The sequence below is a fragment of the Apium graveolens genome, chromosome 6 (genome assembly GCF_009905375.1).
Source record: "Apium graveolens cultivar Ventura chromosome 6, ASM990537v1, whole genome shotgun sequence".
Taxonomy (NCBI): domain Eukaryota; kingdom Viridiplantae; phylum Streptophyta; class Magnoliopsida; order Apiales; family Apiaceae; genus Apium; species Apium graveolens.
This window is the reverse complement of record NC_133652.1, coordinates 255,876,324-255,893,896: the sequence shown is the minus strand read 5'-3', so window position 1 is coordinate 255,893,896 and position 17,573 is coordinate 255,876,324. Positions and strand designations below refer to the sequence as shown.

At 36.0% G+C, this 17,573-nt stretch overlaps 1 non-coding gene across 1 annotated transcript; it reads left to right on the top strand.

Moving 5' to 3' along the window:
• Nucleotides 1-2,975: 2,975 nt before the first annotated feature.
• Nucleotides 2,976-3,082, top strand: LOC141669047 (small nucleolar RNA R71). Its single transcript, XR_012553346.1, has one exon. It is a non-coding gene; the product is annotated as a small nucleolar RNA R71 (small nucleolar RNA).
• Nucleotides 3,083-17,573: the final 14,491 nt, after the last annotated feature.

Here is a 17,573-nt window from a genome sequence, read left to right as displayed (position 1 = left end):
CCAATCAGGTGCAGTTATGACTGGTGCCGTGATCAAACTCTTCTTTAAGCTCTCAAATATAGCTCGACACTCATCATCAAACTTGAAAGGAATATCTTTCTCTAGAAGATTACACAACAGTTTAGATATTTTAGAGATGTCCTTGATGAACCGCCGATAGAAACCCGCATGACCAAGGAAACTATGGATTCTCTTAACAGAAATTGGTGGCGGAAGGTTTTCAATGACCCCCACCTTTATCAACCTCAAGACCTTTACTAGAGACCTTGTGCCCAAGAATGATGCCCTGTTGCACCATAAAGTGACATTTCTCCCAGTTGAAAACCAAATTGGTCTCAATACACCTTTCAAGAACTGCTCAAAGATTTTGCAAGCACTCATCAAAAGAATCCCCGAACACAGAAAAATCATCCATGAACACCTCCACATTCTGACCAATCATGTTAGAGAAGATAGCCATCATGCATCTCTGAAATGTAGCTGGTGCACCACACAACCCAAAAAAAACTCTTCTGAAGGAAAAAGTGCCAAACGGACAGGTGAAGGTAGTCTTTTCCTGATCTTCTGGAGCAATGCATATCTGATTATACCCCGAATAGCCATCTAGAAGACAATAGTATTCATGCCCAGCCAACCTGTCAAGTATCTGATCAATAAAGGAAATAGGGAAGTGATCCTTCCTCGTAGCCTTTTTCAGCTTCCTGTAATCCATGCAAACTCGCCACCCCATGACTATTCGAGTAGGAATGAGCTCATTCTTTTCATTGGCGATCACGGTGATGCCTCCTTTCTTCGGCACACACTGAACTGGACTCACCCAAGAACTATCAGAAATAGGATAGATGATCCCTGTATCTAGCCACTTGAGAATTTCCTTCTTCACGACCTCTTTCATGATCGGATTTAGCCTTCTTTGTTTCTCAATAGCCGGCTTACATCCTTCCTCTAGCAGAATTTTATGCATGCAATAAGAAGGGCTAATTCCCTTGATATCTGCTATAGTACATCCAATTTCCGATTTGAACTCTCTTAGAATTCTGAAGAGCTTTTCCTCATCACTTCCTAAAAGGTCAAATGCAATAATAACAGGAAAAGTAGATGCATCACCTAAAAAATCATACCTCAAATGTTCAGGCAAAGGTTTAAGCTCGAGTGTAGGAGCTTCCTCAATAGATGGCTTGAGACGCCCCTCAGCATTTTTGAGTTCTGACATTCCAAGAGATTCAAAAGGCATATCCATCATTTGCTTTCAAGGAGAAGCATTCAAATAAAGCAACTGCTCATCACCTTGCTCATCTTCACTATCTGAATTCCCCATCAAGGTTTTCTCTAAGGCATCAGACCTTAGCATTTGATCAAGTTCTTAAGTAACCACAGAATCAACCAATTCCACTTTTAAGCACTCCTCATTATCAGTAGGGAATTTCATGGTATTTAATACATTAAAAGTCACGTCTTGATTTAGTACTTGCATAGTGAGCTCACCCTTCTACACATCAATCAAGGTTCGGCCAGTAGCCAATAATGGTCTTCCCAAGATTATGGGAATCTTTTTATCCTCCCCGAAATCAAGAATTACAAAGTTAACAGGAAAGATGAGTTTGTCCAACTTGACCAAGACATCCTCCACAATACCTTGTAGATATGTAATAGAACGATCGACCAACTGTAAGGACATATAAGTAGGCTTTGGATCAGGTAAGTCCAACTTCTTGAAGACAGACAAAGGCATCAGATTGATGCTAGCTCCCAAGTCACATAAACACTTGTCGAACAATAAGTTTCTCATGGTGCAAGGAATAGTGAAGCTTCCAGGATCCTTAAGCTTCGGAGGCAACTTCTGTTGCAGCATAACACTGCATTCCTCTGTAAAAGCAACGATCTCTAAGTCATCGAGCTTCACTTTCCGAGAGAAAATACTTTTCATAAACTTCGCATAGCTAGGCATTTGTTCAAGAGCTTCAGCAAAAGGTATATTGATATGAAGTTTCTTGAACACCTCCAGAAATTTAGCAAACTGCTTATCTAACTTTTGCTTCTACAGCCTCTTAGGAAAAAGAGGTGGAGGATAGATCTTTTTCTTCCCTGTATTACCCTCAGGAGGAGTGTGTTCCACGGTTTTCTTCCTTGATTCCACTTATGCTTCCTTCTGCACATCTTCTTCAGCCATAACTTCATCTTCTGAAACTTGAGATTATACGGGGTTCGCAACCTTCCCAGACCTAAGTGTAATTGCCTTAACCTGCTCTTTAGCTTCCTTCTTACCTGGAACTTCTGTGTCACTTGGGAGTGTACCAGGTTGTCAATTCAGTAAGGCATTGGAAATCTGCCCAATTTGATTCTCCAAGGTCTTAATAGAAACCGCTTGGCTCTTGCACATGAGCCTTAACTCCTCCAATTCAGATTTTTTATTAGATTGTTGAAGTTGGAGTTGTTGTCTTGGTACATATTGTGGTTGTTGAAAACCATGAGGGTTATATTGCTTTGCTGCATAATGCTGATAAGGTTGTTGCACCGCATTCTTATTGTTGCTCCAGCTGAAGTTAGGATGATTGTGGTTGTTAGGATGATAGATGGCTGTAACTGCTTATTGTGACCTCTGAAAGTTGCTCACGAACTGAGCCGATTCATTAGAAATAGCACACTGCTCCGTCTCATGCACACCAGCACAAAGCTCACAAACAATAGTGATATGATTAACCCTATAATTAGCCAGAGAATGCACCTTCATCGTTAAAGCCCTAAGCTGAGTAGCTGTAGCAGTAGCTGCATCTACCTCCAGAATTCCTGCTACCTTGCCTTGAGGTAGTCTCTGAGAAGGGTTCTGGTATTCATTAGCAGCCATCAGTTCAATCAACTCATAAGCTTCATCGTAGCTCTTAGCCCATAAGGCTCCACATGATGCTGCATCAAGCATAGGTCTAGATTGTGCTCCCAAGACATTATAAAAGCAGTTGATAATCATCCATTCAGACATCCCATGATGAGGACACTTTCTAAGAATCTTCTTATAACGTTCCCAAGCTACACATAAAGACTCTCCAGATTGTTGCACAAATTGAGTAAGAGCGTTTCTGATTGCAGCTGTTTTTGCCATAGGGAAGAATTAAGTAAGAAAATTTTAAGCAAGATCTTCCCAAGTAGTAATAGAGCCTGGTGGTAGAGAATGCAACCAACACTTAGCTTTATCCCTCAGAGAGAATGGGAAAAACCACAGCTTAACATCATCTTCAGAAATGTTGTTGAATTTGAAAGTGTCGTATATCTCGATGAAATCTCTAATATGCATGTTAGGATCTTTCGTAGGAGAACCCCCAAACTGGACTGAGTTCTGTACCATCTGAATTATGCTAGCCTTAATTTCAAAAGTATTGGCCGTGATGGCTGGTCTGATAATGCTAGACTGAATATCATTGATCTTCGGTTAAAAGTAATCCATCAAAGCCTTCGGATTCGCTGCTGGTTCTCCCATTGCAACAACTTGTTTTTCAACTTTCTCATCGACAAAAACTTTTTCAACTACTTACTCCGCTTTATCTAGTATTCTTTTGCGAGATCGAGAACGTGTTAGCAAAAATGCTCTATAGAGTACTTGAAAAAGAAACAAGCAAACATGTAAGTAAAATATCCGAGTCAGTGAACTTTAACGACCACTGATGTCAAGCACATAAACTAAAAATTAACACCGAGTCCCCAGAAGCGGCGCCAAAAACCTATTAAGATAAAAATACGCGCTAAATTTACACGCAAGTATATGCGCTCGCAAGTAATATAGAATTCTTTCTAGTTCCTTCCCATAGAGACTGGTTTAGGTTAAATTCAATTGCATATGCAACAATGATATGGATATCGTTCAATGCTTAGACAAATAACAAGTTAGGTTTATGATTAAACTAAGAGATTATACCAAGTAACATTAACTAAGAGAATTGTGGTTGAATTACTTATATGAGACAAACATGGGATTCTAACTTCATTACTACTTCATTCAAAGTCATTGTTCTTAACCTTAGCATGCACTGTTGATGACAAATAATCAGATAACATCAAACTATTAAACGCCAAATTTCGTTGTATGAATACCCTACTACCAGACATCCACAAAAGAGATAGAAGCTGAATAGACACCAAATATGTTGAGACCCTATATGTCTATGGAATTTGACAACATAAAGGTTTAATGCGCAAGTTATCTATCATGACTATATAGGCCAAGTAAGATGGTTAAAATTACCTATGAATCATACATAAAAAATACATGAACCTATGCTAGCATGGCAAGTTCTAAACCTCTAAATTCACCGTCACTTCAATAGAGATTAACACGTTATCTTATAAGTTCGCGATGCTCATAAGACGAATAAGCACAACCAATACTAGGATATCATACAATCACCACATACTAAGATATCGAAACAAATTAACTATTGAAATCCATAAGTAAATCCATTAAAACCTCACGATAACGATTAGTTCATAACTAGACTCATCATCACCTTGGGTTCCGATGAAAGCATGGAATAATAAAATAAGCCTAATAAACTGAATAAATAACCAAAGTACGTAATCAAGAGTATTATGTTCTACAAACAAGAACACAAGCATCCAAGATTACAACTCAATCAAAGAATCACAAGTAAAAACTAGATCTTTTTCTCCTTCATTCTATTTTTGCTCCTAGGTCTTCTCGTTGTCTTCTCCTTAGTCGCCGTTATGAAAAACATCTTTTTTAGGAGTTATATATGCTTCAGAATCAAGTTGGGCTTCAAACTCTCAGAATCCAAGTAGAAACAGAATTTCTGGAAAACGGGCCAGCGCGGCCGCTCTGAGATGCGGAGCGGCCGCCCAGACTCTCTGTTGAAAGAGCGCGGCCGCTCTGAACATGGGCGCGGCCGGCCTGGCCTTTTGTCAAAACTTAATTCTTCTGCTTTCTTGCTCTCTGCTTGCTGGTTTCTTTCACGCAATCTTTCAAGGCTCCATCCTAACACTCTTCTAGCATAAAAACATTGTAAAACCATTCATTCTCCCGATTATGCCTTGAAATGCAAAACACTACAAAAACACATCAAATACATAAATAGCTTGAGTACAAAACACCAATTTGAGCCTTTACGAAGCGTTTTTTAAGTGGATATAAATGCCACTTAATAGAAGGCGAGGAGATGGGATCACCAACAGATGGGTAATGATAAGATTTATGATAATCAGTGACTTATTTTGGCATCAAATTTCCATCACGCTACTCTCTCTAAACAGTTGTTATTCGTTTTTCCTTGATAAGTCATATCAGGAAATCCTTTTAGTTCTCTACCCTGAACTTCTGATATGACCAACAACTTTAATAAATTTTTCTCCTAACTAGGATTTGTACAATTCTTTTATATGATCCATGAACTTCTATTAAAAAGTTTATGATTATCTTGTTCAGGTTCAGACCTATTTACACTTTCTTTGAAATATTCAAGAAAATGCTGATAAATATTTATTTATCGATAAAAATTCCTTAAAGAATATTTACATTGATTCTTTCTTTTATACCACACTTCACTCGAGCTTGTATATATTTATATATTTATGAACATGGATGATCTAATATCCAGAGATTCCTCGTGAATTCTTTTTTCTATTCAAGACGAGGTTGTATATCGAACTTGAAAATTATAGTAAGGATATCAATTTTATATTGGTATTCCAAATTCAAGTATGCTAAAAAATTTGATGAATTATGTGTACAGAGGTACCTTGAGGTGAACCGTTTCATTAATAAAAAATATTTGATGATAGGCTATCGATTATTTTAATATCAAGAACATTCTATTAAGAATTTACATTGCCTTTTTCGGCCCAAATTTGGAAAAAAAATATTTGAACTCACTATCTGTGTAGCCGCAAAATTCTTTAGTGTCTACAATGTTGAGATTTTATACAAACAGATTGAATCTGCTAAGTTGCATATGTCATCGTGAAAGACTAGTTAATTATTTGAACTAGTGGAATTCTAAATGATCTAATAAAAATCTAGCTAATCATCCTGGCTAGTTGATTATGTGCCAAACTATGCTAGCCATTTTTTCTAGAAGGTTGTTAATGTTTTTGAGATGGGTAGTTATTGTTTCACTTGTTCTACCTTACAATCAATTTTTTAGCAAATTCTCTTTGCATTTTATATGCAAGAAGGTTTGATAAAAAGTTTCAAAGAATAATTAGTTGAGACCTAACTAGGTCACCCACTCAGCTATCATTCATACCCAGTTTTATCGAACATTTGTCGCTTGAATTTTCTATTTCTTCATTCGTATAACGAATGTCTGTTAGAATTCATTAAGTAATTAAACAACGAATTCCTTCATTCTTTATTTATCATGAAGTGAAACTAATTTTCAGATTGAATAATTGTTAAGAACTTATTGGAAATTTTCTTTATTTTTATTGAATTATTCAGGGTTCCTTTTTATAATTCAAAAGGAAAATATTTCTTCCAAATAAGAATCCTAGAAAAATCATTCATTTGATGTTACTTTCCTGCAATTATTGCTTTCAAGGAATATTGTCTATAATATCATGATATGAAATTCTAAATAATATGGATGAATAAACCTTACTGTATTCATTCTATCCACCCTTATATCTATTGAGGTTGAGTATTGCGGCTCCTTGTATTCAGCGCTCATTATTTCTTGGAACATCCAGTGTTGGAGTCTTATCAAAATGGTCTAAATAACATTAATATTTTGAAAATCATTTTTTTCCAAGGTTAATTACCTTATGGACAATGGGAGGAACAATTGAGAACCGTTGCTATAATTTGCGATTGAAAACTCAGTGCTAGGATTGTGCAATCGAAGCATCGTGATGAATAAATTATTTTAAAGAGGGAATAACATGTTTAAAATATATTGTAAGGATTATAATATGATTATAGAAGGACAGTAAGAGAGATATTGATGTGATTAGTGAATATACTTTTCTATAAAATTTTGTCGGGAGGAGTATTTATTGGATTCAGAAATGACTAAAGTCTGTATGAATTAAGTATGATTTTTTAAAAACTGAAGGAAAGATTAGTAAAATATCAGCGTTAGTGATACTTGACAGTAAAAAGAGGACTGTGTATGAGCTATGATGATGTGCCTAAGTAACTTAAGGACCATGATATAATGTGTCCTAATAATGATCTAGAATAATCGCGATAAGGTTCGCACTGAAAGGGATAAAGACTTTAACTTATGAGGAAAATTGTGATTTTTTTATATTTGGAAGTGTATACTTACACTGAACACGATGTGGAGGCTAGAGTCAAAATTGATCAAGAGTAATAATTGAGAAATATATTATTATCAAGGAAAGACTAAGATATGGTCGACACTTTAAGTTGAAAAAGATAGATCGAGGATGACAAATTTCAGAACAACTGATGAAAAGGATTGAACGGATGAAGTTTGAAGTTAAGATAATGTGAAAATGACCAGAGGAATTAATTGAAAATAGGACTCAACCAAAATTAACCAAAAAGCTAAAGTTATGTTTTAGGTCCAAAAGGTACATACAGAGGGGGTGAATGTATGTTCTTCGTTTTTCGACAAATAATGCAGCGGAAAATATTTTGTAAGAGCTCCGCTATATTCAAGAATGGAGAGATGCAAAACCAATCTGCATCCAATTGTTTATATAGCTAGTAGATAGGCAGAAAAGAGAAAGGATATGTGGCACTCTATCAACCAAGTAAATTGAATTGTACAGCTTGCATAAAGAGTTACTTGCATCCCTGATCTTTTATTCCTTTCTTAATTACGCCTAAGAGATGAATAAAACTCAGAATTAATTCATTGAGTCCTAACTGGTGACTAGACGAAACATGAGTAATTTATCTTGGTCATTTTGATGACTTGTGAGCTCAAAGAAATGCATGTTGCTTTTACTTGCGACTAGGGAGTGAAATTTGTACTTGTTTGCATTAAATCCTCTCTAAGTGGCGATTATAAGGTAGACAAGAATCTGACTTGCATTTCTAGTATCCAAGAGCTTTACTTGCGCATATAGTAGCTAATAGAGGAAGTATATTACCTTGTGTACCTCTAATTTGCGACTAGGGGATTCAAGGAAGCTAAAATGTTGTCCATAACAACACATGGGGGCTTTTCTCTTTCTATTTCATTCTTACTTGCGATTGGAGCACACCTAGAGAAGAATTCCATTAGGTTTTTATCTTTCTTGCGCATGCAAGGTTGGCATTACTCTTACTTGCGAACACAATACTCCCTTGAAGCTCTTTTAATGCTAGCTTGGGGCCCACAAGTACATAGGAATGCTTTTCTTTTCCAAATTCATTATAACCTGCGACCACTACTACTTGTGTAGCTATGGAGATAATTTTTACCTTAGTAAAATATTAAAAGGTTATGCATGTGACTTGATGATTAAACAGGTGGGTCCCAAATGCACATGATTTCCAACTCCACTTATTTTACTTTAAATCTCCTTATTAAAATTATAGCTCCTAGAAATAATTCTTGTACCACCTTCAGTTATAATTTACTGTATCTCCAAGTCTTCTAATTTTCTAATCTCCGAGTCTTCGTACTTTAAAATATTTCCAGTCCTCTCGAGTACAAATACCACCTAACAGTATTTCTAAAAATAATACTCCATTTCCTTTCATGGATCACTGACGTCTAGTGCAAGGGTCTGGTTCACAGATGACTAGTTTCGCTCTCAGGCCTTGGTATTATATTCATACAAATCACTTTCAAGTCTTCTACCAAATATAATCAACTGTACATGAGGTCTTCACACTGATCCTGATAACTGCTTCAGATGACTTCAACATTATTCCTCCGTTGCCTGAACATGTTAATAAACTTCATACGGATCTTTGTTAACGTCTTCTTCACTATAGCTACCAAAATCATCATGTATATGCCCATTAAACAATCGGTACTGATTCTAGTGGAATATACATTATTTCAAAGTCCTTTATTCTATATTGAGTTATCTAAACCAATATTATTGAGTTATACATACACCTTCAATCTTGCTCAACAATCTCCCCCTATTTGACTGTTACACCTGACGGTCAAACAATAATGGAGAAGCCACTGTTTGGAGGATAAATCGGCTAACCATAACCATGAATCTTCAATCAGCTTTCAACTAATCATATCTGGACTTGATAATCTCTTTATAATCTTTCTATAATCTCTTCCCCTTAGTTGAGTAATCCTTCAAAATATATCAGAGTGGAATCTTAGGATCAAACAACCAAGTGAAGAGATTATGTATGGTAACCATTTCCTCACAGTGTAAGTGTGTGATTTCTGTTTAGTGATCTCACAATGTGTTTCACTTTACTCTACACTTAAGTATTTGTCACTCAGTCTCACAGTGTATCACTCACTCACTCAGAGCTCCAAACATCTAAGTGTACCTGCAAGAAAATCCTTTTCATAGAAAAGTTGCCTTCCACCTTCAAGGATGGAAACTCTCAGTCAAGAGATTCAGAAATGTTCCTTCTGAGAGGGGAAATTAAGATTCATTTAAGTGGCAGTATTCCTGATATCCCTCAACTTCCATGAAGAAGTATACCTTATAAACTCGTCAGATAATATCCGAGTCCTCATTTACAAGTTGCAATTTTGACCAAGGTCAAAGTCATTTCCATATTTGAATTCTGGGAAGATAATCAATGATCAATGATATGCCATTATGGATCAAGAATTTCTTCTAAAGTTTGCGAAGACTTACCAGACTCAATGAACCATCAAGGTCCAAAATCATAACCCAATCCATAGATCAGAGTTAACATTCCAGGATCATAAGTTCTCATTCAATATCAGAGATAATTAGCAAAAACATGATCCATGATTCAACCATTATCAGTGACCTTGATACGGTTTAAAATAATTGTTGCGTCAATACCTTTCTTGTATGTGTGAATCTCACATGTGTATTGGAAATATTTAAATCAAGGGGTAGTGACTCTCATTCAGATCCCCTGGCTGACAAACGAATTTCAATAAATAACATTCTGTTGAGAGAATTTACCTAGTAACTGTTTATACATCTTTTCAACTTTATATTCTTTTCAGAGAATACAGATGGGCTTACAGATGTCTCATGTTATAGATACTCCACTACTTTGTGAGAGACAGAGCTATAGGGTTGACCTTTCCCTCCTTACGTGGTGCTTCTTGGCACTATATCCCTCATTCTCATCACAACTTCAATACCAAGTGGTAATTTTGTCTGACCACAAAGTTGACATCTCAAGAAAATTAAGTGTATCGGAGAAAAATATGGTGAATATATCAGAGCCAGGTAACGTGTCATAACCCGCAAATATAACCAAAAAGTCACAAATGATAAATACATTTTACAAAAGGGTTGATTATAAAATAATCCAAGATCGCAAAGGTTTAGTGTTTGAACAGCCCAACCCTAACAACTATTACAACTTTATATAGAACCATCGAGCCTCACACAGACACGGCTAAATAACCCGAGCTCTAAAATAGGCCTCAACATCTCCATTGGTAGACTTACGAGCAGTCTGCTTGAATCTAACCATACTTGCTAGCTGAAATAACATGGGTAAATAGCAAGAAGTGAACCAAATTCCCAACAAGAGATATAATGATACAATAATTAACAATATAATAAGTCATAATTCAAATAAAGGTAGATGGCGTCATTATTCAAGTCAGAAACATTTTTAAATCAAAATATTGCTCAAAATCATTTTATGACGCTATGGATTACAACCGGTGATCAGCCGCGAAGTAATCCCGAACCTCGCTGGGTTCTAACAAATTTAAATTGGTATCCCTAGGCAAATTTTATGCTTAATGCAATAAGTGCGAAAGGGACTTGCGTGTTTGTCCAATCTACTATTCTCAAGAAAACATTCATTTGTTTGAAAATCTCTTTTAAGTAAGTATCTTTTGTAAAATTGATGCCAAAGGTGATTCTCCAAAGATTCTAAGCAAGGATATCAATTATTCCATTTTCAAGGTATTCTAGGCAATGAAATTACAATCAAAAGTCAAAGGAATAGAATTACGAGGTTCTTATCAGGAAAAAATTACCATCTCACTAGTGGGGGTCATCAAGGATGAAAGATCAATCATTCGAGAATAGGTTTAGTTAATCATGGGAATATCGCATAATTTACAAGTTCAAGAATCATAATCATGGTATCATAAGGTTCAATGACTAAGGAAGAAAGCATTGAAAGAAACGTAACTATTATTAAGAGGTTAAGGCAAAATAGTTGCACAAAATGAGTTTTGATAGAAGGGGAGGAATACTTTTGTAACACCCCAGTCCCACATCGAGGAGATTTGGGACTTCTCTTTAGTTTATAAGATAAAGTACTACTACTACTTGCACCAATAAATCATGATCTTTTGGGGGCCTGTGCTGGGCTAGTCGTTACCCAAGTTGGCTATATTTTGGACAGTATGTTTCCGCTTATTTCGGACTCGTAATCGAGACTTGACTCGGTTTTCAAAAAAAACTCGGGATTTGACCCGGTTTGTCACATATGGTATCAGAGTCGACTCTCGAAAGCTTGACGCGTCAAGTTGCCAGAGGTGGGGATACGAAGGATGGTGGTATTATCCCACAATGGCAAGAGGTCCGAAGGTGGGGACACAAAGCCAGCAGGTATTATCCCATAATGGCTAGAGATGAATTATCTGGACCTATGGGATGTTTGTTCGAGCCTGACGAGGATGTCAGGAGTTTAAGTGGGGGAGTTTGTAATACCCCAATCCCACATCGAGGAGATTTGGGAATTTTCTTTAGTTTATAAGATAAAGTACTACTACTACTTGCACCAACAAATCATGATCTTTTGAGGGCCTATGGTGGGCTAGTCATTACCCAAGTTGGCTGCATTTGGGACACTATGCTTCAGCTTATTTTGGACTCATAATTAGGACTTGACTCAATTTTTGAAAAAGGCTCGGGGTTTGACCCGGGTTGACACAACTTGCCTCTCCTAAAGGTTCTTATTCAATCTTACAACAACCTTGAACTCCCTTAATCGACTTTGATGGCAAGAGTCTTTTCTCTATCTTCTCTTGAACCTACACATATAATAAATCTCGTCACTAATCATACCCTATACTTATACACCACTCGACTCCAATGCAACATATAAGTCTTATGCATACGACTATAACTTATTATGATGGAACTCTACACATAGATACTTATACAAATTAGTGCACATAATCACATAGAAACATGGCATTTATTCTACATGAACATGTAAGTATCGAATGATCTCAAGACATTCTACCCTTGATCACTCGATTCTCTCTACACCACATTTCTAGTCACCAAAACCTTATGAACCCAAGTACTAAAACCCATTTCACTTGATTCCTCTTAGAACATTACCTTCTACTGACATTATCCTATCTCAAAAATATCAAGACACACCTAGGCCTCACCTAATTGGACTCATAAACTCTTTGCACAAACCCAACCTTCCCGAATGCACCATTCAGCATCACCTTGTGTGCCTTGGAAAAAATGAACCTTTCTACCTTGTGCATTGACTCAATTCTGACTTTTCCTAACTCCTAACTCATCAAACTAACTCCCAAACCTTTTTTGAAACTAAGACCTCACTTGGGCCTACCAATAGCTTCCTAAGAAGTTGACACCAAACTACAGTTGCAACTTTACAAACTGCCCTATTCTAACCAACTTAAAACTCACTAATCTTTCTCTAAGGTTGATTATAATTTCGTATTAACCTTTCCTAGACTCCATTACATCATTAAAAATCAAGGCTTGTGGAATGCCTTCCCAAAATCAACCTAATTTAGACCATAAACACTCTTACTCCAAAACTGTCCCTGTTTTGGTTGCTCTCAGTTTTACACCAATGCACCCATCAAAACCAAAGTGTTTGCACAAACTATGGCTACTCATCTCAAGATTAAAAATTGCTTTAACAATTCCCAGCCTAAGCCTCCCGAGGCCTCACCAAATTCTCACTCCAAACCCAACCATTCTACGACTAACAACCAACTCACTACTTGCACTACACTACCCGTTTCTCCTTCGCTCCAATCGAATTTACCCAACTCTACAAAAAGGATAACTAAAACACCCATCACCTTGATCTTCCTATAACTACCTATTAGATCATTCCATAATCCAAAATTACCAAAATTGACTAGTATATAGACATAACTAAAATTGGTTCCATTCGGCTCCTAAATAACCATTTCCGAATGGAGAGGAAGTAAATGGTGGGTGTATAATCACTTCACTAACTATAACCATCTCAAAAAATGATGTAACTCATGGTTTGGACCTTAAATTCATAAGAATCAAAGTCTTTCACTTGAGCTTTGAGAATTCTTAAACATGCAACACCTAATCACTTAAGTTTCAACTTAAAACATATAAAAATGTTTTTAACAAGGGTTGGGGGGCTAGATTACACTAGGATCTTGAGAGATTGAATGAAAATTGAGGATGTGTGTGTGTGCATCGGCTGAGAGGAGAGAAAAGTGAGGGAAAGAGAAGAGAGTGGAGCAAGTGCATGAGAGAATGATCATTTCTTGTCCCATTTGGTGGATTTTATGGGTTTGTTTAAGTAGTGGAATTGAGAGATTTCTTTCTTTTCCTTGTAGTAACACTACCGAGGTTTGCATGCAAGGTTATTCTAGGAATTTGGCTAATCAAATTTGTGTTGGTGGGGTCGGAATTGACCATTATGTCCCTTTCTCCTTTTGAATGATCAAATGCATGCAATGGCACATTAATAATCAACCAATTATTATTCACATTATCAAATATCATTTAAGAGAATGGTTTTTATAAATCAAAATATGATTTCATAATTTACAAAAATTATACCATAAAATAGCTTAAAATTTTAGAAATTTTATAAGATCACTTTTATAATTTTAAAGTAAATTATTTTTGAAAACTAATTTTCTTCATGAACCAGTATCTTTAAAATCACACATAAAATTCTAAATAAAACACCTCGCTTATCGATTTATAATATTATGCTATACTAGCCATCTAAACACATAATCGACATGTATTCATGCAAATTTTTAATAATTTACAATCAAATATTCATATATAACTCAATTACGAATAATCAAATATCGGTTGTTACATAAAGGAATACTGTTTGGGAAGTGTTTGGTTCTAATGACTTGGGTTAGAACCTATGAGGTTTGATAGGCTCATAGTCAGTTCCTAAAACCACTGAGGGTGTTGAAGAGCACAAACATTTGAAGTATAATATCAGAGAATTTAATGATCAGTAACAGAGTGATTTCAGGTCCATAGAAATTTTACCTTTTCTAATCACCACAAGGATTTATGAAGGATGTGTCAGATGATCATGCTTCCGATTCTTTGGGCAATACTACTCAATCAAAACTCATTAGCTCAAAACAGTTCATGTTTGTCCAATATAGATAAATACTACACAGGGGATTATGAATGTTATTCTAAACTATAAGATTTACGTAAAGTAATCAGATATCTACAAACAAACCATGATCTAATATTCTAGTCAGAGATTAAGCATAACAAGATCATCAGAGTTAACAATGCAATATTGTTAGGTCCAACAAGATTAACACCCAAATTCATAAAAATAATTAATTATGTCAAGAGTACATTCAAAAAGTCTACACCAATTGATTAGTCAAGATAAGACTAAACCAATTAAATACTACTTCTAACATAATTAACTCTCACAACTATAACTAGTTATGCTACACATTTATTCTAGCACAAGATAAGCATGGAATTAGATTGACCCAGAAATCCGTTGTCAGAGTTACCCAGGGTCTAAAACTCAATTATCATGCATTATCTAAACACACAGAATCTTATCATATCACTCAGGGTTATGATAGAATCTAAAATGAGAATAAAATAGGATCTAGATGCGTGTGTGCTAAAATAAATATCAATATCATAAGTGTTTGCATCAAAGATAAACATATATCATGCAAGAATTCAAATAACTTATATATTGCCTCAAAAACTTTAACTTACTTACCATAAGCATATAACATGTAACACATGGTAATTAGGTAGCTTCAAAACAAGTTTACAAACATGGATATATGTATAATAAAAATAGATATGTAAATTTACTTTCCCCTCAAAGCATCATCACAGGGGTATAAGACTTTACCCGCATCAGATTACATTTGTTGAATTCCAATTAATTGGACAAATTCAACATGCCAAGTTCACTAACCAACTTATTGAAGGTAACTTCATCAAGTGGCTTCGTGAAAATGTCTGCAATTTGATCCGTTGTAGGAACATCTTCACGGTGGTGGAGGAACTGGATCGAAAAAAAGAGGGATTCTGGTTGAAGTTCCACAATACCATTCATTATATGCTCTCTTATGAAATGATACCTTATATCAATATGTTTGGTCCTCGAGTGCTGAACATGATTGTTTGAGTTTGCTATGGCACTTGTGTTGTCACAGTAGATAGGAATATTCTTCAAATCAAGTCCATAGTCTCGGATTTGGTTTCTCATCCAAAGCATTTGAGAACAACAGCTTTCAGCAATAATGTATTCAACTTCAGCAGTAGAAGTAGAAACCGAATGTCGCTTCTTACTAAACCAAGACATTAATCTTCTTCCAAGAAACTGACAGCTTTCTGAAGTACTATAAGATACCAGATACCTATATTAGGTGTACGCTTCAGATATCTAAAAATTCTTTTGACAGCTATCAGGTGAGATTCCCTTGGATCAGCTTGGAACCGTACACACAAGCATGTTGCAAACATATTATCTGGCTGTCTTGTAGTCAGGTAGAGCAGAGATCCAATCATGCCTCCATAATTAGTGATGTCCACCTTCTTACCAGACTTGTCTTGATCAAGTTTTGTGGCAGTTGTCATTGGATTCCTTGCAGGTGTTGAATCTTCCAATGATCTCTGATGTACTTCGTTTGATAAATGAAGATACCATCTGGCTTCTGATTCACTTGAAGCCCTAGAAAGAAGTTCAACTCACCCATGATACTAATCTCATACCTACTCTGTATAAGCTTAGAAAACCTTGAACAAAGTGCATCATTCGTAGACCCAAATATAATGTCATCAACATAGACTTGCATAAGTATGATATCATTTTTATAATTCTTATGAAACAGAGTCTTATCTATGACACCTCTAGTAAAACCATTTTCGAGTAAAAATTCTGAGAGAGTGTTATACAATGTCCTCAGCGCTTGCTTTAGACCATAAAGAGCCTTGAAGAGAAAATAAACAAAATCTTCAAACTTAGGATCTATGAAGCCAGGGGGTTGCTCCACATAGACCTCTTCTTCAAGCTCACCATTCAGGAAAGCACTTTTCACATCCATCTTATATTTCTTGAAATTTGAATATGCTGCAAATGCTAGAAACATCCTGATGGCTTCAAGTCTAGCAACTGGTGCAAAGGTTTCATCACAGTCAATCCCTTCTTCTTGAGAATAACCTTTAGCAACTAGTCTCACCTTGTTCCTTGTTACAATTCCATCTTCATCAAACTTATTTCTAAAAACCCATTTGGTGTCAATCACATATTTATCTTTAGGTCTAGGTAAAAGCTTTCACACTTTCTGTTTTTCGAATTGATTGAGTTCCTCTTGCATAACAATCACTCAATCCGGATCTCCAAGAGCTTCATTTACTTTCTTTGGTTCCATTTGAGATAGAAACACAAAATAGAAACATTCATTTATTGTAGCTCTTCTAGTCTGAATTCCACTATCTGGATCACTAAGTACCAAATACCAAAGATGATCTTTACTCCATACTTTCTGTCTTGGTAGGTTCGCTCTTGATGACTCAGCATTACCATAATTGTATTAATTCAGACCAGCAGATCCTTGTTCTTCTTCTTGTTCTGACCCCCCTGTGTTATCTCCAACTTGATCTTCAGAATCTAAAGCTTAAGAACTAGTCCCTGGGATAGTGTGACTATCATTACTTGTCTCACAACCATTCCCTTCAGACTCGATATCAGAATTATGATCATCAGGATCATTCCCATTATCATTATTATTGTTATCTGGAACATCTTCAGTTTCATCTTCGTCATCAGGAAGATCTTCAACATCAATATTATCATCATTATATTCTTTTTGAATACTTGGGAGCTTGGCGTCATCAAAAGTTACATTAAGGCTTTCCACAATCTTTCAATCACTAATTACATATACCCCGAACCTGTAGGCTTTTGACTTCAGAGAATAGCCCTGAAAGATACCTTCTTCAGCTTTAGCATTGAACTTGACAAGATGCTCATCGTCCTTAAAGCACAAAGCACTTTTCTCCAAACATGTGAAAGTATCTCACTGATGGTTTCTTGTTGGTCATTAAATCACAAGGGGCCTTCTCATATATCTTGTTGATCAGGGTTCTGTTTTGAGTGTAACATGCAGTGTTAACTGCTTCAGCCCAGAAGTAGGTAGGAAGATTCACTTTATTAAGCATAGTCCTTGCAGTTTCAACCAATGTTTGATTCTTCTTCGCAACCACTTCATTCTGTTGTGGTGTCCTTGGTG